A 23,509-nucleotide genomic window follows, 5' to 3' on the forward strand; every position below is an offset into this window, starting at 1 on the left:
TAACTCTTATAGGCATAAATGCACAAAAATTAAATAATCATAGAAATCAAAGCAGACATTCAGTAGCTCAGGTAGATGTATGAAATAACAGAAAGAGATGAAATATGAATGGACAGAGATGAAATAAAGACTAGAAAGTAAATCCTTCAAATAAATTAAAACTTGAGAGAAAATAACACAAAAATGCATAGATAATTCTCAAAGTGAGGAAAATGAAGAGTTATAAACACATTGAAGTTAAAATTCAAAGAGAAAATGAGAAAGAAAAAAAAAACCCTCTCCAAATTGAAAGACTATGCTGTGAAGATTGAAATGACACCCTGTGTTCTAGAGAAATAAAATAAATAAATAAATAAACCACAAGATTTATCCTTATAAAACTACAGAAATCTGAAAATGAGAAAGATGACTTTAGGCAATATAATAAGAGAATACAATAGATATAATGGTAAATAATATTAATAATAAATGGTAATTATTAAAACTGTATCATATTTTCTATATCCATTCAAAAAATTTTTTCAAGAAAAACAACTGTGGCTACAGAATTGACTACCCAGGCAAATTGTCCTTCATGCATCAGTTTTAAATATGAAATATGTATTAAAAATAATATTGAGTAAAAAAGGTAAGTTGATAAAGAATTCCTGGGGACAGAAACCATTTCAAACAAGAAAACACAAGAAGACTATTCAATGAATCAAGAAAAACACAAACAAAATAAGATATTTAACAAAGAAAAAAATTATTAAAATGAGCAAAATAGAAATTCTGGAGCTAAAGAATTCAATGAATGAAATAAAAAATGAAATAGAGATCATCAGCAGTAGAGTGAATGGAAGCCAAAATAAATGATCTATAGAAAGGAATTGTGAAATAACCCACTAAAAGGAAAACAAAGATAAAAGAATGAAAAAGAGCAAAGAGAGCCTATTGATCTATGAAATTTAATCGAATGTACAAGTATTAGAGTCATCGGAGTTCCCGAAGGAGAAGAGTGTAGAAGGGGATAGAATATTCATTTAAAAAATAATAGCTGAGTACTTCCCATACCTAAAAAGAGACCTAGACATCCAAATTTACAAAGCTTGTAGATCACCATATAATCTTAATGCCAAAAGACTTTCTCCAACACACAGTATGATGAAATAAAGATAAAGGACCTAAAAGCAGCTGGGGTTGGGTAGAGTATAACCTATAAAAGAATCCCCATCAGGCTGTCAGCAAATTTCTCAGAAGAAACCCTATAGGCCAGGAGAGAATGGAAAATTCAAAGTATTACAAAATAAAAATTGCCAGCCAAGTATACTCTATCTGGCAAAGTTATCTTTTAGGTAAGAAGGATCCTTCCTGAAAGAAGCTCTTATAAAGGGTCCATTGTTTTCTATTCTTTTCTTTAATGATGTTTATTAAAATTCAAATAACTTAGGAATTTCTAGCATTCTCATGAATCTGTCAATCAAATTAAGAATTTTTCTCTGCAGACTGAATATAGGCTTGAAATTTATAAAGCCACCTGAGTTGAAGCGCTCCCTAAGTCCTTTCCTTACCACATATGGCTTAAGGAAGAAATCTTTGCTAATTTTAAAGTAACCAAAATTCCTGGTGGACATTATATTTTGAGAAGCTGACAGGAGCATAGAGAGAACTATGGTGCCTGGAGCCAATTCCTAATTCATAAAGAGGATTTAATTCCAATTCACTAGTAATATAGTTAGGTTGACTACCTCAGATTTGTGCAAATAACTTAAGCTAGTGCTTCCTAAACTTTAAAGTTCATATAAATCACCTGAGGGCTTGCTAAACTGTCGACTCTGATTCCGTAGATCTGTGAGGGAGCCTGAGATTTTACATTTCTAGCAAGTTTTCAGGATGGGCTATGCAATTAGCTTTCAAGTTACACTGAAGTTTGAGTAGCAAAATCTTAAACTGCATTTCCTAGAGTCAAAAAAGCATTATATAATCTTTCTTACCAAGGATATGTGAGAAAATCTGTATACTAGGATAATATGTTTATCGAAATTCTCCAGTGTATGAAAACGTACACACTGAATGTCCATACAAAGAGTACATGAAATAAGTAGTGAGGAACAAATTATTTAAGATGTAGCCAGGATATAAGTAGGAAACCTGCATGGAAAGAGAACAGAACAGAGATTTGTCACTGGGAAATAAAGCTTTAATGGTGTCTAAGTTATTATTAGTTTCTGATATGTACTAGAAATAACATGGAAGTTCTGTTTTTGTTTTTTTGTTTGTTTGTTTATTTTCATTGGGAACAGGGAGTCATTGCAAACTCTTGGTTATCCTAAGTAAAATATAACTGTTAGAGACATTAGTTTTCAGTAAACACAAAGATTAGAAGAGAGGAGGACTCACGGTGGAAAAAATATGCCAATTTTAACCTGAGAACAGAAACCGTATACGTACTTCCATTTCTCCAACACAGTCTGGACTTTGAGAACTGAAACTATTGACCCCTGTCCCCTCCATAACAGCTTGCTAACTATGTTAATATGACCTCACTGTTTTGTCCTCTTTAGCATAATTTCCATATTCTAGGAAATTCTTACCCAGGAAAAAAACTTGATTGTTTAGGAACTTCCTAAGGATGCACCAACTCTTTCATAAAAAGAATCAAATAGTATATGACCTTTGTATTTGTCTCAAAATTTTCACCTTGCTGTGTCCACCAAAATGGTACACAGTTATATCATGAATCTTACCCATTCAAACCAAGCCTCTAAATTAAAAGATTGGTTTTTCAATTTGTAAACAATGGAAAAACAAGTATATATATTTTACAAAGTTTAATAGGCACTAGCTAGTAGACGGTAAAGTTTATAGGTAAGAAGTTACTTAATAAAAGATTAGTCTTAAAAGAAATTTCAAATTCCCACTAAATTCTGACTTTGTGCTTTCCCCTCTGAGATACTACCAAAACTTTGTGGCATTACCAATGTGAGAAATAGACTGAGATTTTTCTCATCGGCATGTTGTGTTGGTGATATTTGGCATTCAACAAATCAACTGACGTTCAACAAACTAACCCCATACAAAAAAAAAAAAAAAAAGAATAAGGAGCCAATGAATAAGAATGATAGGAGAGCAGAAGACAGATGATAGATATGCTTTCAGACAGTAGGAAGCATAGGCTCAAATTGGAGGAACTGTCTAACGGATTAATCTAAGGAAAACCAAAACTCAGTTAGGTTCTATATTTTAAGAAGTTGACTAAGGACTCTAAATAAAAGTGTTTTTCCTAGAGCCCTTGGCTAATTTATTCAAATGACATGTCTCCAACTGCTTTTTAAAAACATTTTTGAACTTTTTAAAATTTTGCCATTTTTAAGTGTATAGTCTGATGAGTTTTGTTAAATGTAGGTGGGTAACTCAATGCCTTCAAGCAAAAACTACCAGAAATTCATGTGTAGTTGAACAAGTTGGGTTTCACACACTATGGAGGAAACACAGAATGTCTCAGTAAGAGTATTAGAAAGCGCTTATTAGAGATAGGCCTTGGGCTAGGCTACTTTGTGGATTGTTTAAGGAAACAGGGCTTTGCTCTGGATAGGGTGAGGTCAAGAAGCAGGGGTCATTCTATGTGTGGGTATCATAAATTTTATGTAACAAAAGGGAAGGCAAGACATATGAAAGCAGTCACTCGTCTTAGGATAGGGGAATGTTTGGCCGTTTGGGGGTCTTAGACAACGTTCGTATTTTGTCTATGTTCAGACATGATTACAGAGTGGTCTTGGTTTTGTCTTGATCATCCATGGTCACAAAGAGGCCTTTTCAATTAATTTATTGTTGATGGTCTGTACAGCTGTTTTTCAACAGAAGTACACCAAGAACTAGCTTTAATTGGTAGGCCAGTTCATAGTAACACCATGTCCTACAGTCCTGGCTGACAGTACCAGGCTATTCCTGGATGTCAGGGGCTGCCTTTGCCTATCTCACAATGACCACAAACAGATTTTAAAGTATTTCTATTATATTGAGGTATTCCTTGTACATTTTTGCATTCAATCTCCACCCTTAGCCCACAATTGAGAAAACCACTGATCTTCTTTCCGCTGCTATAATTTTGCCTGTTCTAGAATTTCACAGAAATGAAATCAGATACAGTCTTTGTCTGGCTTACTCAGCATGACATTTCTGGAATTCATCCCTGTTGTTGAGTGTTACTGGTTTCTTCCCTTTTATTGTATGACTGTACATGGACATAATATACTGTTTTCACCCCCGCTGATGTACAACTGGGTTCTTTCTACTATTTGGCTATTATGAGTAATGTTGATATGCACATTCAAATAAAAATATTTATATGGGTATATGCTTTTTTTCTTGGATAATTAAACAGGAATTAGATAACTTGGTCATATAGTAATTATGTCACTTTTTAAGAAACTGCCAAATTGTTTCCAAAGAGGCTGCACCATTTTTTAATCCTACTAGCTTTGTAAGAGTTCCAGATGCTCTATATTATTAGCTATTTTATTCAGTATATGCTGGTAACACACTGGTTTTAATTTGTACTTTTCTAATAACTGAAGATGTTCAGCAAATTCTTTAGAAGCTTGTTGGCCATTCACATGTATTCTTGCTGAAGTGATGTTCAAATTGTTCACCTTTTTATGCAGTCATTTGTTTTTCAACATTAAAATTGTAGTATTCTGGATATACATACTTTGTTAAGTAAAAATTCAAAAATACTTTCTAACAGTCTATGGATTGGCTTAATATTTTTTAAATGTCTACCTGGCAAGCAAAAATTGTTAATTTTGATAAAATTTGATTATTAATTTTCCCTTTTGAATTGTTTCTTGTACCTAATCTAAAAAAATTTTTTGACTAACAAAATGTCAGTTTTCTAGAAGTTTTAGGATTTAGTTTTCTGTGTAGGTCTTTGATCTGTTTTTCATTAGGAGTTAGGCTGTGTTTAATGTTTGCTGTTTTGTAGGTACCAAAGGTTTCAAATTCTTTTTGTGTTCTTCTTGCCCTCATTTTAAATTTGGGTTTTCCTACATAATCGTCCTCAGAGAATCTGCACTTTGCAACTCTTTCAGCTGTAATCCACTATTATTATACTGGAACCTGTTGGTGCTGTAGTAAGTTATGGGTGAGAGGAAGTGTTCTATAATCACATTATTAAATCTCAGTCTTTAGTGGGTCTGTGCATCTGAGCAGTGACCTTCATAAGTGTTTCTTCAGCGGTATAAAGCTTTTTAAAATTTTTCCTACTTAGGTGAGACAGAAAGGTGTTTTTGTTTTTGTTTTTCCTGTGGAAAGTAGGGCTTTGGTTTGGAGAATGTTCTGTGCATACTTTATAATAATTACTCTGCTCCTTCCCCTGCTAAAACCATAAGCTTAATCTAAGATTTTCACTATGAGAACTTGGTGGATATCCTGGAAATAAAACTTGCTAAATTGTTGTCCTTCTCCCCCATATATTATGTCCCTCACTCTCACACTAGTCAACATTCAGCCTTCAGCAACTTGTAAAAAATAACTGTTCAAAATTTTCTGCTGGTTTTTTGCTCCAAGGACTTCTATTCTAAGTAAGAGGTTCTTCTTGGCTGTAATCCTATTGCTTACTCTCTCTCTCTCCATATTTCAGTAGGGCAGTTTGCCCTATAAATTCAGTTCTCTGATGAGTCCACAGAAATTCCTTCATGTTAAGTTTGCTGTGCTTTTTCTTGTCCATGCTCTTTAATGTCATAAACCAGAAGTTGGAATGTTTTAATATATATTAAACTTGCTGAAATTGTTCACTGGAGATCTAACCAAAAAAAAAAAAAAAAAAAAACTTCCTGGAAAAATATACCATTCTCAGTCTTGGGAGCCAGAATATTATCAGCGTCACTCCAATGAGAAGAACTGATTTTGGTTCCAGGATTCAGGTTACATCATAGAAATACTGATGTACCGATGTAGTATTGTTATCTCTAAGGCAATTATTCCAGTTATCCTCTGGCTCCTTCTTATAGTGGCCCAGGATCAACTGAAACCTGTTCTAGTATTCTGATTGAAACTTAACTCATTAGTGTATGGGTATTTATTTCTCAAGGGCCATCACTGACATTTCTAGAATACTGTGTCTTCATTATATGAGAAAATCTCAAGATACAACATGTAAATGTGTCTCTGTTCTCTATTGGTCTCACAAATAAATATCTAAAACAAAGAAATAATAAAAGTTTACATCTAAAAAAGATATGGGATTGCTACCTTAGAACGACGACTTGATAGCCAATATAATACTCCATAGATTAAATCAATGATAAAAAGGGAATTCCTATAAAATTTATTATTACTAGAATAATTAAACATGGCATTTGAAAACTGATAACAGCAAGAGTACTTAACACTTTTGGAAAATATAGTAATTGTATGGCTTCAAAGGAATGAAATTATTTTAAGATTATAGAAAATGTAATTATAGACTTAGAAAATGTCAGAAAGTGAAAATAAAAATTCTGAGAAATAGTGAGAGCTTAATAATTCTTCTGCTTGTATATTAAATATACAAAATCAACTGTGTTTATGATATTGTGAGGAAAGTAGGGAAGAAAAGATGGGAAAGGAACCAAAATAATATTTTCTTAATTATATTTACCAAAACTTGTTTCTAAAGAAGATAATTTTCACAAGAAGCGTTTGACAATCATAATATATGGCTTTTAAAAGATAAAATTTGAATAATCAAGCTTTTTAGCTCTAGAAATTCTTTTACTAATAAATATGCTGCTATGCATTAGAAATATCTGAATTGGTGTTTAGGGAAGCAAAGTTCTCCAAACATATTTAGAACTTTGGAACACATACTGACCCTTTGAAAAGATTAACATTGCCTGGAGTACAGTTCAGAAAATAATTATTTGTAAGATAAAATGTTAAAAGTTAAATATTCTATTATATAATATCACATTGAAATAATAAATGATATGAAGCGCTTTCTAAATCCCTTCAAGTTTAATTGACTTCCTTCACCCGTCTTCAAATATCCAGCCTCCTCCCACTGAATATGAAGCATCCAAATATCAGTTCTGCATTAATTTAACAAAAAAGTGCCATAGGAGAACTGGAGAACAAGAGTGTCTAATTCTTTGCTTGCAATTATAAGCAAATGCCAATATGATCTCTATCATCATGGAACTTAACATTTGACAGAGAAAGCTACATTGACCATATAATTAAAATATATATTTATTTACACAAATATGCATAATATATAAAAAATTTTATAAATTTTATGTAAGTTTTATATAAATGTATACTAGTATTAGTGTTAGTATCACCTCTGTGTTAGAAATGAAAATTCTTGTGCCCCAATCCAAAATTAGAAACTCTGGGAGTGAGGACAAGCAATCTGTGTTTTAATGAGCCCCCCTCCAAAGTCTGAGGAACTTGCCTTAGGCTAACCTTTACAACAATCTGATGAGAGACATTCTATAGAAATCTTTTTATGGATGAGGAGCTCAAGGCATAGAACATTAAAGTAACATATTTAAGACCAAATATCTAACAAATTTCAAAGTCCAGGTTCAAACTGGCTTCAAATACTACGTTCTTAATCATATTATATGCTGCCTTAAGAAGTCAAGAGTGTATTTGTCTGCCCCATTGAAAATCAAAAGAAAAGCCAGTGAAACTACAGTGCATGAAGTAAAAATAAGAGTAGTGTGTTGTATAACTGGTTGAGTAATGATTATATTCACTTAAGAAGGAAATAATTTTAATGGAGAAAAAGACATGATGGTGATTCAAATGGAGGTACTAAGAAGGGGAAAATCTTAACGCTTGATAATGTAAGCTTATATAAGTTCAGATATATAACTCTAAAACCCAAGCTCTTAGCACAGAACTGATTCGATTATGGCCCGACTCGTCTTAATTCTTTATGTTAGTCTCTAATCTCCTCTGGGAACTCACTTTTTAATCATTTTCATTGTATCTAAAAATTGCAAAAAGTTTTGCCTGTCACTTTACATTCTATCTTACTTTAAAATATGTTGCTTACATTCTACCTTATTTTAAAATGTTTGTGTGATAAAACTGACTCCTCTAGTCATTGCCAAATTATCCTTCCTTTTTGATGAATATGAAATATCTAATTCTTCCCTTTTTGTATTATAGGTATTACATTGGTTATACTAGATTACACTAAATTGCACACATAAATAACTACTGAATTCCAGGACTTAAAATTGTAGCAGCATTCTCGAAGTCATCTACTTTTAGGCTTTCTGTGGCATGTGCTGTAGAATTTGCTATGACTCAACAACTTAAAATGCTTTTCTCCCTGAATTATAGTATAATTTCATTAGTCTATTTAATAGGTTAATAATATTTCTGATTACTTCTTTGTTTTCTCATACCCCGCTCCCCAGGCTTCTAATTTTTAACATATATGAAAGTTTATTGGGGGGCCATGCATTGATTAGGATCAAGTTTCTCTTAGTTAAGACTAAGCAACCCCCCAAAACAGATTAAGGCAGAAATTAGTTTTTCCCTCACACAAACCAAGGCTCTGGGAGTTAATAAATTGAAGATAATAGTAATGTTTCTATAATTATCAGATACCAGACTCCCCATATGATTTTGCTCCTCCATTTGTGGCTTCTATCTCCCAGTTCTCATCATTTAAGAATATGGCTGATGCTCTGATTATTCTGTCCTTATTATAGCCATGGATGGAGAAGAGATTGAGAAAAAAAGAGCATTCCTATCTTTTTAAAGAATCTTGCTTTGAAATCCTATACTCATTTTCCATGTATGTTCCATTGCCCTGAAATTTGAAATATGGACATTTTATCTTAAAGAGAATTTAGGATAAGGATAAGATACTAGAAAAAAAACATAAAAAACAAAAAACCCAGAATATCAGTGAAATGAAGTGGTAAATATTGGATAAGAGAAACAAAACTAACAAAACTTTAGCTAGACTAACAAAACTTTTCAAGGAAAAAAGACATGATCCAAATTAAGAAAATTATAAATGAAAGAGAGAACATTACAACTCATACTCCAGAAATACAATGAATCATACATAAGAGACTATAAACAATTACACACCAACAACTTAGATAATTTAGAAGAAATGGGTAAATTTCCAGAAACAATTTATCAAGATTGAATCATAAATAGAAAATCTGAACATACCAATGATGAGCAAGATTGAATGTTATCAAAAATCTCCCAATAAAAGCCCAGGACCAGATGGCTTCACAGGTAAATTCTACCAAACATTTAAAGAGAATTAATGCCAAACACTTCCAGAAAACTGAAGAGGAAGAACACTTCCAAACTCATTTTAGGAAGCCAGCATTACCCTATACCAAAGCTAGACAAGGTTCCTACAAAAAAGAAAATTACAGACAAATATCCCTGTTGAACATAAATACAAAAATCCTCAACAAAATACTAGCAAACCAAATCCAAGAACACATTAAAAGGTTCATACACGCTGATCAAGTGGGATTCATCTCTGGTGTGCAAGATGTCCCAACATACGCAAACCAATAAGTGTGATACATCACATTAACAGAATGAATAAAAATTATGCAATTATCTCAACAGATGCAGAAAAAGCACTTGAAAAAACCTCAACATTATTTCATGATAAAACTCTCAACAATTTAGGTATGAAAAAATGTGCATCGGCACAATATAGGCCATATATGATAAGTCCATAGCTAACATTATACTTAATGGTAAAAAGTTAAAATCTTTTTTTCTACGATCAGGAATAATACAAGAATAATTCAGTTTATTACTGAAACACCAGTCACAGAAGGACAAACACTGTATGATATCCCTCATATGAGATATATAATACAGTGAGACATGGAGGCAGAGAACGAAATGGTGTTTGCCAGGACCTGGCAGGTGGGAGAAATGGGGAGCTGCTACTCAGCTGGTATAAACTTTCAGTTATGCAAGATGATTATGTTCTAGAAATCTGTTGTACAATATTGTATCTATGGTTAACAATACTATATTATAGACTCAAACTTTTGTTAACTGGTTAGATCTTATGTTAAATGTTCTTACCACACAAAGAATAGGGTAGTTTTGAAGTTATAAAAAAGAAGCTTATCTCTAGTTATTCACATATTCCCAGGATGTTCTCCTCATCTGCATAGTCAAAGATTATTTAATGCTACTTCTCTATACCTGCTGGCTAGACAGAAAAAATAGAGGAGTGAAAGGGTTAAGACTCCCTTTCATGAAAATGACCTAGAATTCACACGTTTCACACATGACTGATCAGAATTTAGTTACCTCAACAAGTTGCAAAGGAAGCTGTGAAATAGTCTTTAGATGAGCTAAATTTATGTTACCATTAAAAAAATATGTACATTGAAAGATAAGCCTTCAGAATCTTGGAAATATATTTTTATTTTGGGAGGTTATTATCCAGATAACTAAGGTTATATGACTAGAAGAAAAAGAGAGAAAGGGTATTCGGATACAATGAGAAGTCCATGCAGAGTCCATTTCATTAACATTATTTATATACATTTATTATATGTATATTTATATGTATGTGTATATTGTATGTTTAAAAAATATTGCTTTTTGTTTGGTCAGCTTTCTTGCTTGCAGTCAACAGATAATGATTCTGGTTAATTTAAGTAGAAAACATATGTATTAAAGAATATTGGTTAGCTCATAACATATCCAAGAAATCTACTGAAAATGAACAAGGGGAACAACTCAGTTTCAGACTAGCAAAATCTTATCTTGTATGTTTACTGTTGTTTAGCTACTATCATGAAAGCCACCGGTACTGGACCCTAGATTGGCCTACTAACTTCTGCTATTTTTGGAAACTGCATATTGTTGCTTAGATTCATATTCAAAGTCTAGATTAGATGCATTTGACTTGATTAGCCCATGTTCTATGCCTGTAACTAATATGCAAGAGGAAGTGGAAAGGGTGGTACTCTACATTCTACTTGGCCAGTTTTATATTTTATTTTAGTAGGAGCTATGGGTGATGGTTTCATGTAGACTCAAACTCAATTGTGCAAGTAGCATCCTATCTCAAAATTTTTGCGCTTCCTATTTTTCTACTTTCTTATGAAGACGTAGTTTGACAACCTAAGAATCTTCTTGGCACAAACGAGTAAGCCTTGTGAGTACAGTGGAAGTAATGATATGCCTCCACTTTTGATCCTTCACGAAACCATTCTGGAAAGCATCCCATATGCTTCTCAGAGGTCCTAAATTTTTTATCGCACCTCCACTGCCTACATCAGTAAGCTCTATAATAAACACACAATCATAGTGGCTTTCCCTCCTTCTTGTCTCACTCTGATTGCTCCTTCATTCCTTTTAACTGGGATCTCCCCAAACAAGTGACATACTTTCAAGTTCTCACCTCAGCCTCTCCTTTTAGGGGAAAATAAGATGCTAACTAAGTCTGATTTTTGAGGTGAGATGCAGGGTCAGTCTTTTTATGAAGACTTACATGGTAGAGAATTTTCTTCTTATTTTCCTTTTGATTTTAACTATTATCTCTATGATGTTTCCTTGACATCTCTCCCTACTTCCTATTTTCCATCTCTATGGCTTTGGATATGTATATCTAGATATCACATTTCCAGTTCAACATAATTAAAGAAAATATGTTTTATTCCTAAAAGAAGTAGAACCAATAAAATTTTTGTGGAAATAGATTGTAGTTTGAAAATGTGATTAATACAGAGAATTCCATGAGGTATATTTTGAAGTCATATTCAAGATATTTTCATTATCTCCCTATTTTATCACCTTTATTTCTGCAAACATTATTTTTATTTTCCTAGATATATTTGGCTTGAACAAGAAAATTTACTGGCTTACCTCTTCTTCCTTGTTCTATCTTTAATTTTACTAAGTCCTGACTCATCTTTTTTTCCTTCTAATATCATATACCTTTTTCCTTTTTATTCCTATCATGCCCTAGTGCCAACAGTTATGTTTTTATGCTTGAACTATTACTAATATTATGTCCTTGCTTTTAAGCATTTTCTTTTTATAATTTATTCTCTATACCATAACTATATTAATTTTTAGAAAACATGTCTGTTATCTGTTGATACATCATTATCAATATATAAAAATGTCTCCTATAATTTTAAGCTTAGTTTTTAAATTACAATATAAATTACTCCTTGAGGGAAACAATTTCAGGACTCATATACCATGGGATATTTATCTTGAGTGTGTTGTGTTTATTAAAAATTCCCCGCCCCCCTCAAAGCGTATCTACCTCTTTCAAAAGACAGGTCATGTCATAGCATTTAAAACAAATTATGTTAAAAAAAACTTCAGTGAAATCGCTACGTTGAAAGCACCAACGTGAAGACATATATCATGTCTTTATATAGTTTTTGCATTTTTCTCTTGCATGAAGTTCATTTTCTCCCACAATAAATCTCATCATCCATGAAGCAGTATAAAATGACACCTCTAACAAGTAAAAAACAAAATTGGAATAGTTGAATGTAGGTTTTTGTCTTACACACATGCACCCCCACACACACATATATATACACACACACACTCCAACATAAAGAAATTTATTTGAAGTCTAAGATTATAAGTTTAAAATCATGGAAATTTATCAGGCTTTCTTCATGGAATTCTCTTTACACCCAGAGTAGCCTCTTTATTCTTATGCTTAAAATCTCTACTAGCTTATCGTTTTTGTTTTACAACACTGTTTTGGTTCAGTGAATATTATAAAAATCTCTAAAGAAGAAACCAGAAAGACTAGAAACTTTATAAGTTTTGTTAGTAGCTCTATTATCCAACCTAGATAAGTTCCTGGTCCATGGTGGGCACAAAGAAAAGAATAAATTAAAAACTTGAATAAATGTCTCAATCCATGAACAAAATAAGCCGTTACTAAAAGGGCTAATTCCTTATGAGGATAACAGTTTGCCTCTTCTAAAAACTTTTTATTTTAGATTAATGATGATTATGATGAAATATTTGGGGAGGATATGAATTAATGTCTATAACTGACGGAAATGCAGTAAGAACTAAGATGAATTGATGGACAGAGGGATAAATGAATAGAGATAAAGAATATAAAAATATAATAAAATCTGGATGGTATTTCATGGGTCTAAATGTCTTTCAAATTTGCAGTAGTTTAAAAAAAATTCATAATAATATTCTGGGAGAAAAGTATCAAGAGTGATATTTCTAAAGAAATCTATTTGTATGCTCAATTTTCTTGATCTTTTGAAATTGACAATGACACTAAAGCTTGTTTATTAAGAAAAAACAATGAAGGAATGTCTAAATTTTGAGATTTCTCCATAGAATAGAGTACTACATTTTCCAAAGATAATTCATTATTTCCATGTATTTCAACATTGAGATACAATATTAATGGGACAGAAATACAATCTTTTATATAAAACAATTTTCCCAATGATGTTTACATATTTATACTCCATCTTTCCATTGCTTCCATGAAGTCCTGAAAGAATGTCATATATTCAGTTTTGCTTAGTATTGTGCCTTATTCTAATTCAACTTTTACTCATACTCCACTACTTTTTCTTGCAAGTACCTTCAGCACAGAAATATATTAACAAGAATGATATTGAGAATACCAAAATCATTTATCAAATGAATGAATAAGTGAAATGAATGAATGACACAAGTCTCTCTTATGCCCCTCCCCACTTTTTTCTCAGTACCACCCATAAAGCCATTTTTTTTCTCTTGGTATTTTTCTTACACTTTTTATGCAAGACTACTGAGGATCTCTTAAGTCCTCAAACCATAGTAGCATTTTGCTATATTAGAATCATATTATACACCTTCTATTATATATTTCCCCTCATGATATATTTTAAATTTATAGCTACTAGTTTGGCGAAAATTGATTCTATTTTGTGATAATTTTTATTATCCTTTCAGTTGTTATGACATATACCACTTATCTATCCAGCTCCACAGTTTGACTCCTTTACACTGCAATTCCCATAAGCCAGAGAGTAGCTAAAAGACTGCTTTAACAAATAGCACCATGAAATCCACAGTTATTTTTCAAATTCATTCTGAATTTCTGATTCAAACCTAATATTATTATTTCTTGCCATTGGGACCCTATTACAAAATATATCTCTTTCAATACAAACACAGCAAACAAATCTGATTTTTTCTCAATAGTTTGTGTTCTGCCACATTGTGTAAATGCAATGTTTACAGTGTCACAATGCTACAGTGATGTTCTCACTCCAGCCTTGCTATCTGAAACCAGATATTTTATTGTTATCACCCACCCTCCAAGCTATTACTTTTGTTATAATGAAGTGGAGTTGGTGATTGAGAAGTAGGTGATTTTAATGATATATGTCGGTAAAGGCGCTTGGTGTCAGGGTTGATAATGAAACTGATTTCATAGGGTCAGATGAATTATAGAGTCAGAGGGATGTATATACATAAGAATTTGTTTAGATACACAAAATTGATGACATCCCACCTTTTCTACCTCTCTAACCACAAGATTATATTCTTTGTCTAGGATATTTTCAGAGAGACAAAATAATTTGGTGGACAATATTTTATTTATCTTTCTGCAGTTGTGTCCTTTAAATAGACATGATCCTGAAATAGAACTTGACTCTCTCCCACTGTTTCTATAACATGGTCAATTAGTATAGAAGAAAATGGGGTAAGATGGGGGTGATGTTAATTAACTTTGCAGCTAGTGCACAGGCTGAGTGTTATTACCTGTATAATGAGAGTAGATTATATTCTTTGTCTAGGATATTTTCAGAGAGACAAAATAATTTGGTGGACAATATTTTATTATCTTTCTGCAGTTGTGTCCTTTAAATAGACATGATCCTGAAATAGAACTTGACTCTCTCCCACTGTTTCTATAACATGTCAATTAGTATAGAAGAAAATGGGGTAAGATGGGGGTGATGTTAATTAACTTTGCAGCTAGTGCACAGGCTGAGTGTTATTACCTGTATAATGAGAGTATGAGTTTATTTTTCCAAATCTTTCAAACTCTGACTCATTTTATTCTGCAGCATTGCTTATAGTTCTCCTTAAAAATAAAATTTTCCACTGTTTCTTTATGCTGAAAACTTTTTGTCTTCTCAGACTTCCTTTTTGGGTTTCTTATTTATCTTCTAAGATTCAAAAGATGTTACCTCCATCTAAAAGCTTTCCTTGACTCTTCCAATTTGGTGGAAGACATTTTCTATACCTTCAGATACTAATCTGTATATTTTACTATTATTTCACTTGATATGTCATAATCTCTTCATCCATCTACATATGCGGCATGTGATACTCCAAGGTTATATTTAAGCTGGGGTTATTAAATTCGGATCCCCACTACTTACACCTATAATAATCAAGGCACCTGACATTTACTGAACAGTTATATTTCCAGGGATTGCACCCCATGCATTATGTCTATTATCTCAATGTTATAAAAACACTGAGGTAGGTAGCCTTATTATCCTCATTTCACAGTCAAGGTAGCTGAGTCATAGAAGTGTAATATTCTACACAAGAACACCCAATAAAAAAAGTCCCCTGCATTTTTAGTTCTGCAACATTTGTCACTCTAATGTATATTTAACTCTACCTACTGCAGTGATAGTAAAAAAAAAAAAAAAAAAAAAAAAAGATGGTCCATACCAGAAGAATTATAACAAAAGGAGATATGATAATCATTAAAATGGCGCTTTAAAGATAATTTTAACATTAATGCCCATGATGTGATAACTGAAAAAAATTACATTAAATTATGAAAGACAATGTACTTTGATCAGTATAAATTAGGTACTCAGTGTTTGCTAAGTATTTTAACTCTAAATAAATACATCCTATATACATAGCTGCTACAAAATTAAAACTTTTACAAACAGATAAACATGCTAACGATTGTCTAACATTTTAATTATTTCACAAAATATAGATTATATAAACCTTTCAGTAATTTCCACCTTGATATTATATAAAACTGCTATAAAGAAAATTCCGATTCTAATGTGTAAGTGTATGAGAAATTTAAATGCTAACATAAATATGGCAGAATATCTACATCTTCCCATTCTGAATAAAGTAGTATATTTAAAAATGTAACCTTTGTATTATAAAAAATTCAAATTGCAAAGCACTCAAATTATGAGCTCAAGATCAAGAACTGTTCTTCAAAATCAATGCAACTTCGTATATTGAGAATATAAAATCCAAAAGCCACCATAGGCTGTGTTTGAAGATATTTTCAACAATTTGTATTTATGCAAGTTTAATTCTTTGAAGTTCTAATACTTCGAAACATAAAATAAGTAGCTGCGTATATAAAATTAATAGTACCGTTGTTTTAAAAAGGCCATTTTATTTTATTGGTTGGCTTAAGGGCTCTCTGCTAATTATTCTCCACTTCTTTTTGATTGCAAATGGAAAAAGTAATGTAGCAGTAGTTTTATTTGTTCAGAAATAGAATTAAAAACAAAATCTCTCATCTCAGAAAAACCTCTCCACCAACATAAAAGAGAATGAAACAATTCTATTATTGAATAAGCATTAAAGCAGATTGTGATGTGCATCGCAGGTAATCTAAGAGATTTTAAAGACAGAAATCTCACGCTTTTATATAGCCAAGTAGATACAACCTATTTCATTACTCATTTTCAAGATAAATAACTAGTACTCAAGCAAGATGACAATGCTATTTGTCACAACTTACTCTAAATTTACTTCGTAACTAGGATGACCTTTTGTGTCAGTTGATTTTACACTAAGAAAAGAAATACACTTTTTATACACTTATGACAAGAGGTAGTTCTGTAATTTGGAGGCACCCACTGAAGTTAGGCTCTTACACTCTCTAAAACTGGAAGATAGAGGTGCTATCAAATTCAGAGATTGCTCCCAGTTCTTGAGAAGGTATTCCTGGATCGTAAAGCTGGTAAGAGGCTTAATTAGCTTTTAAAAGAATTCATACATTTGAAAGAGATGAGAACATTAACAATTGCAAGTTTTCTAAAGTAAGTGCTCTAAGAAAAGTGAATTGAGGAAGTCTCCTTTTTTGCAACAAGGAGAATTAAGCTTATTATTTTCTATTTGTATGTGTCCTTATTATTATTTTTTACATATGTACAAACACAGTAGAGTTAGCAGCAGTACCAAGGCAATTAATCAGATGAAGCCAGATTACATAGTTAAACTGAAGAAAAGCTGGTGTCCTCAATTCACCTGACTGCTATCATCACTTAATGAGTTTATGAGGAAAGCACTCAGCTTTTCAATTAAATCTGCCTGTGCAAGTCACAAACCACTGAAATAAAGTGTTGTGTGAATTTTGATGAGCATTTGGTGAAAATTTTCCAAGAATAAAAAAAATCTGTTTTGAAATTTTTTTTGTAAAAAATGCTGTTTATATCATTTTGGTATTGACAGTACTATAATTAACTAGTTAAAACTATCTAAGTAAGTAAATTAACCATAAGAAATGCCTAGGACACTATAAATCTGAGCAGACTAGAAATTGAACAACATGTTGTTGATATGGCCAATAAAATTAATCTGCACCCAGAAGAAAATAATATTCAATGAGCCTTAAGTAATCACTTAAAAAGGTTTTTAATTTCTGTATAGCTTCTATTTAATGGTTAATTTAGGTGAATTTACTGTTTTAAACCAGGTTTATTCTCATATTTATCTGTCCCTACTTGATAAAACGTATGTAGTATGACCATGGTAATAAAAATAAAGCTCATGATATCCCTTTTTAATCTTTAAATTAGCAATATAATAACCCCTGCCATGCAGTGTGCAATATTTCAGTTAGCAAGAGAGATGCATCTTTCTGCTAGTACTCAGTATGAAAAAGTCTCCCCAGGTAATGCTGTCACAAGGAGATTTGCAAAAATCCAAAACATTAAACCAAATATTGCACTGATGGAGGGACAACAAATATAAGATAGGTGAGCTAGGCAATCAGGCATTCAGTACAAGGGCAATTTAACAGAACATAGTGCAAACAGAAGTGAATGAAGCATGTCAAGGAACTTCTAGTTCCACTCCACATGCAAGAAGCTTGGAAGTCACTGTCCCATCCAAACAAGGAAAAAGCTGAATGGACTGAAAAGTCATCAACTTTTCTAGGATCCACAAGAGAGGTAAGGACATGGGAAAAAACTGCTGCCTCCAAGCTAAGTCACAGCTTACCTTACTGGAGCAGAGACACCAGTGGAAACCTTCACAGGAATCAGGGCCAGGGTAGGAAAACCCAAACTGTACTTGAAGAACCGTTGCACACTCAGTGTGATCAGCTCTGAGAGGAAAAACTTCAGAAGGACCCAGTCACAGAAAGGCCTCCACAATTCTGTTGACGCCACAAGCTCAACCACGTTCTAAGAATACACATTGAAGAAAACTCCCTTTGTGCTTCTGATAGGAGGAGGGGGAAAAATCTGTTCTTCTTTACAAGACTTGTCCACAGGAGAAACTAGTTAACCAGAAATGAACCTACGGGGTATTATCAGAGCCTAACTGACCTGGGGGAAGTGAAATACCAAACTCCAACCCACTCCAGCCCACTCCAGCCATGCTCTCTCATCTAAGGGGGAGAGTGAAAAAAAAAAAAACTGAGAAACTTTTATGAAGTTCACAGAATAGAGGCAAGGGCTCACTAAAACACTATGGTCCAGTCATCTGACTGTAGAACACATCCCATCCCTTCGCACACCACTACCACGTTTATAAAGGCCTATTTATAGCAGTTCCTTTTTTACCCAGTATGTCATTTATGCCTACTGAGAAATAATTACAAGGTGTATGAAAAAACAAACAAACAAAAAACAATTTGAAAAGACAGAGCAAAGGGTAAAGGGAGTCAAATATATGATGATGAAAAAAGATTTGACCGGGTGGTGAACACAAAATGCAATATATGCATGATGTATCATTGAATTGTACACTTGAAACCTATATAATTTTATTAACCAATGTCTTCCCCAAAAATTTCATTAAAAAAAGATAAAGGAACATTATGAATAACTCTATGCCCACAAATTTGATAACTAGATTAATAGAACAATTCCTTCAAAAACACAATTTACCAAAACTCACACAAAAAGAAATAAACAGTATGAATAGGTCTATATCTGTTAAACTTAATCAATAATTAATCACCTTCCAAAATAAAACACCAGTCCCAGATGTGTTAAGGAATAAATTATATTAATTCTCTATAATTTTTTTTCAGAAGATAGAAGCAGAGGGAATATTCCCTAGCTTATACCATGAGGCCAGCATTACCCTGACAAAAACAACACTAGAGACCAATATCTCTCATAAATATAAATGCAAAAATCTGCAACAAAATATTAGCAAACCAAATCCAATAATGTATAAAAACAATCATACATCATGACCCAGTAGGATTTATACAGGTATGCAAACTAGTTCAACATTTAAAATCAATCAGTGTAATCTATCACTATCAACAGTCTGAAGAAAAAGAATACCATTATCAAATATCAATAAATGCAGAAAAAGCATTTAATAAAACTCAACATTCTTTATGATAAAAAGTCTCAGTGAACTAGGCATAGAGATGAACTTTCTCAACTTGAAAAAGACTACACAAAATCCTAAAATTAACATTATGCCGAATGTGGAGAGGCTCAAAGCTGTCTCACTAAGATCAGGAAAAAGGTTAAAGATGTCCTCTCTTGCTACTTCTTTTCAACATTGTACTTGAAGTTCTACCTAGTGAATTAAGACATAAAAAAAGGAAATAAAACCTATGCAGATTGGGAAGGAAGAAATAAAACTGTCTTTGCTTGCAGATAATAATTGTGTATGTAGAACATGTGAATTAGTTAAAAAGATCCTGAAATTAATAAATGATTAGAGCAAGGCTGCAAGATACTAAGTTAATATGCAAAATAAAATTGCTTTCCTATATACCAGCAATTAAAAGTGGAATATAATATTAAAAACACAATACTATTTACATTAGCACTCCAGAAATGAAATACTTATGTATAAACTTAAAACATTTATAATATCTATATGAGGAAAACTACAAAACTCCAATGAATTAATTTAAAGAATATATAAATGGAGAGATATTGCATGCTCATGGATAGAACTGAACATGTTCTCATCGCACAATGAAACAATTTTTTTCTAATCCACAGGAAATTTTATCTGAGCTAAAGGAGTCAGTATCTCTGTTGCAGTATTAGAACTTCTTGTAGGTCCAGTAGGGTTTTTTAGGTCAAGAAAAGGAAGGGACTTTAATAAAAACTTCCAGACAGAGAGTGCAACATTTTAAAAAGATGATGATGATAAATTAAGGATACTAGAAGTAGAACTGGGCAATCAAAGAACCTAATTTGTTCTGAGTCTCCGTCAGGGAAAATATACCAACCTGAAGGGGCAACATTCAGACATTACATATAATTCATGTTCCTAGTATATGTTCAGACTTGCTATTTAACAAAACTGATTTGAATAACCAAAGATCGGTTTCCTGATAACTTGAATTAAAAACTGTGAAAGTATGAATAAAATATTATAGACAATGAAAATGAAGAAAGATATAATGAAATGAGGTCCATTTCTAAAATGATGATATTTTGTCTATGGTGATGCCACTCTGAACAAGATCGATCCCGTCTGATCTCAGAATCTAGGCAGGGTGGGGCCTGGTTAGTACTTGGATGGGAGACCACCTAGGAAGACCAGATGCTGTAGGTGTAAAAAATAAAAAAAAAAAAAAATATTAAGGGATTGTAAACTGACAAGGTCCTTGCAATCTGTGAAGTCAACCAAAGGTTGCCTCACCTAAAAACATAATAATAAAAATAAAACAATGACATTTTATTAAACATCAGGAATTATCTCAAATTATAATGCAGAAGATATATTTGATTATTAAGTAGTAATCACAAACATTTCAAGGAACTTTTTAGTATGCTTTCTGGGTAAGATTATAAGTTAAGAATACTTTGTTTTTAGAAGGTAATTTTTATTCTAACTAAGTAATTAGAAATTAAACTTCATTTTTTTGCTAAATAGACAATCTTCTTTAGAAAAAAATTCAAAATCACACCTCTGACACTCTAGCGATTCTTCAGTACTTTTCCAAGCAGGTTTATTACCATAGCATCATCGCAAATTTAATTAATTGTACTCTGTAAACCCAAAATTCTCCTACAGGTCCAATTGTTTTCGACATCATTTTTTTCACCACCCTATTGTATAACTATAAGTAATGAAACAGTTCATTCTCCCATGTAGAAAAATGAACAAATGCTATCATAAGAACACATTCTCATTTTATGTTTGAATATGTGAAAAATGAACAATGAACCAGTTCATTTCACAGTTTATTAAAGAAAACAAATATAGTTATTTAAGTAGTTCACTAGCTCAAGTCTTACATACAGAGGTGTAGAATAGAACTCGATAACTAACTATCCAAATAGGGATTCAGGCAGCAATAGGATGCTCAGCCCAGAGAATGTCAGAACTCTATCTATAGTTAGCTTGGTATTGACTGAAAGTCTAAAAATGCATGAAATATGTTGAGTCAGCTACAATGATCCAATGAGACTTTGAGAACTTAATATCTTTCTTTTCCTACTAAAACTAAACTCCATAAGAACAAGATCAATTTTTGTTTATTCCTATAGACCAGTGGCCAGAACAGTGCCTGACACAAAATAGACAGTAAATATTTGCTGAAGGAATCAATAACCATATGAATAAAGTTATGGGGTTAAACCACAGAGATAACAACAGAAAAAAATTGATGTACTATATTTGGGAAAGGCCAAGTTACATTTACAAAGGGTAGCTATCCAAATAAAAGTGGAAGAGATAATCAGAAGCAATCCAAGATTCAGGTAACTTGTAGAAGTTCATATGAACAGTCGGGGCAGGAAAACATCAATTCTGGGAAACAAAGACAGTAACAAGTATGCCACTGTTATTCCTATAGTAAAAGGATAAAGACAGGACATTAATTATCACAGTGCGAGGTGCATAATGAAGATTCATGTGGGCATAAGTGTATTCTTACATGTGAGTTGTTAAGATATTCTTCCGTTTTTTTTCCACTGCTATACCTTGTGACACTGCAGCTAAACTATGAGAATTAATGACTGGCTTTATAAGGTCGATTTTGGAAAATCAATTGTATTTCTACACACAAGCAACAGATAAAAAATAAAATTGAAAATATGTCATTTAAAATACTATTAAAAACTTATAATAAATGATATGCAAGAATTCTACCAAATACAACTACAAACTGTTATCTACATAAATTAAAGAGCTTAATAAATAGAGGGTTATGTCATATCTTGGTTTTTACAAGTTTAACATTATATCATAAATTTTCCAAAATTAATCCATAGGTATAATGATTTTATATAGTTTTCACATAGCTATGGTTTATATAGATATCATGTTTCATATATTTTTGGAGGAAGCTAACTCATTTTAAATGTTTTACTTACTGAGAAAATATGATAAATATGTACAATTAATTATATCTCTGATTTTTAAAATATTTCCATATCCAACTTATGAAAAAATAGATATCTAATTATCACCTATTCACTAAAAAAATGCCTACTGAAAGAAAGCATTACAGAAATATAACTAACCCTGTGACAGAAAAAATGTTGATATAAAGAATATCAAATTTCATATTTATATGAATACATTCTACATGTTAATGTACATATATTTTCATATATAACATTTGTATTTTATATATATGATGCGAATTTCATTTTTTATTTAAAGGACCCTCAAATGTGTAATTTTATAATTAGGCAAAAGACTCATAGCAAAATAAAAATTTTGTTATTAAAAATTAAAATATAACTTGAAATGTTAATACTCAACATTAATCAAATATTGTTTATTAGGTGTTTTCTCAACTCATGCATATATATTCTACTCAATTTCACAATAATATTCCTAAGCTAAATATCAGAGGTGATATGGCATCGTCAACTCTTCCTGTCTAGGTCTTGGTTCTTGTACTTGTGAACTGAACAACTTCTTCCTCAAGAACAAATAGCAGTTAGTCTACCTTTAACTTAGGTCATTCTATCTTTTCCATGCCCTAACATGCTCAAAGTAACTCCATGAAGATATTACCATTCAGCCTATCTCTCTATAACCTACAACCGTGTTGCCTTGGGTTCTCATCATCTTACAGAGATTTAAGTGAAGAATTACTTCTCTAATCCTCCCTGTCCAGCCTGTGACATAGGTCAACTTGAGTGATTGCTACCATATATGCACAAAAACTCTCCTTTTCCCTACTTTCTCATTTTCTTTAAATTAAGTATACTTCTTTTCTTAATCCCTTGTCTCTTAGGCAATTAACTTCCTAACAGTCCTTCATCAGATGTTCAAGATCTATGGTGAATAGGTAAGCTGATAGACAAGCTGAGGGCCCCTTCGCCTTCATGTTCATCCGATAAAAACAGTACAA

The 23,509-nt window shown here is 32.2% G+C and overlaps 1 pseudogene; it reads left to right on the plus strand.

Annotated features, from left to right (window-relative positions):
• The first annotated feature begins 20,632 nt into the window (after positions 1-20,632).
• LOC112483682 lies at positions 20,633-20,751 on the plus strand (annotated as a pseudogene).
• Positions 20,752-23,509: the final 2,758 nt, after the last annotated feature.

Source organism: Pteropus alecto, unplaced genomic scaffold, assembly GCF_000325575.1.
Source record: "Pteropus alecto unplaced genomic scaffold, ASM32557v1 scaffold164, whole genome shotgun sequence".
Classification (NCBI taxonomy): Eukaryota; Metazoa; Chordata; class Mammalia; order Chiroptera; family Pteropodidae; genus Pteropus; species Pteropus alecto.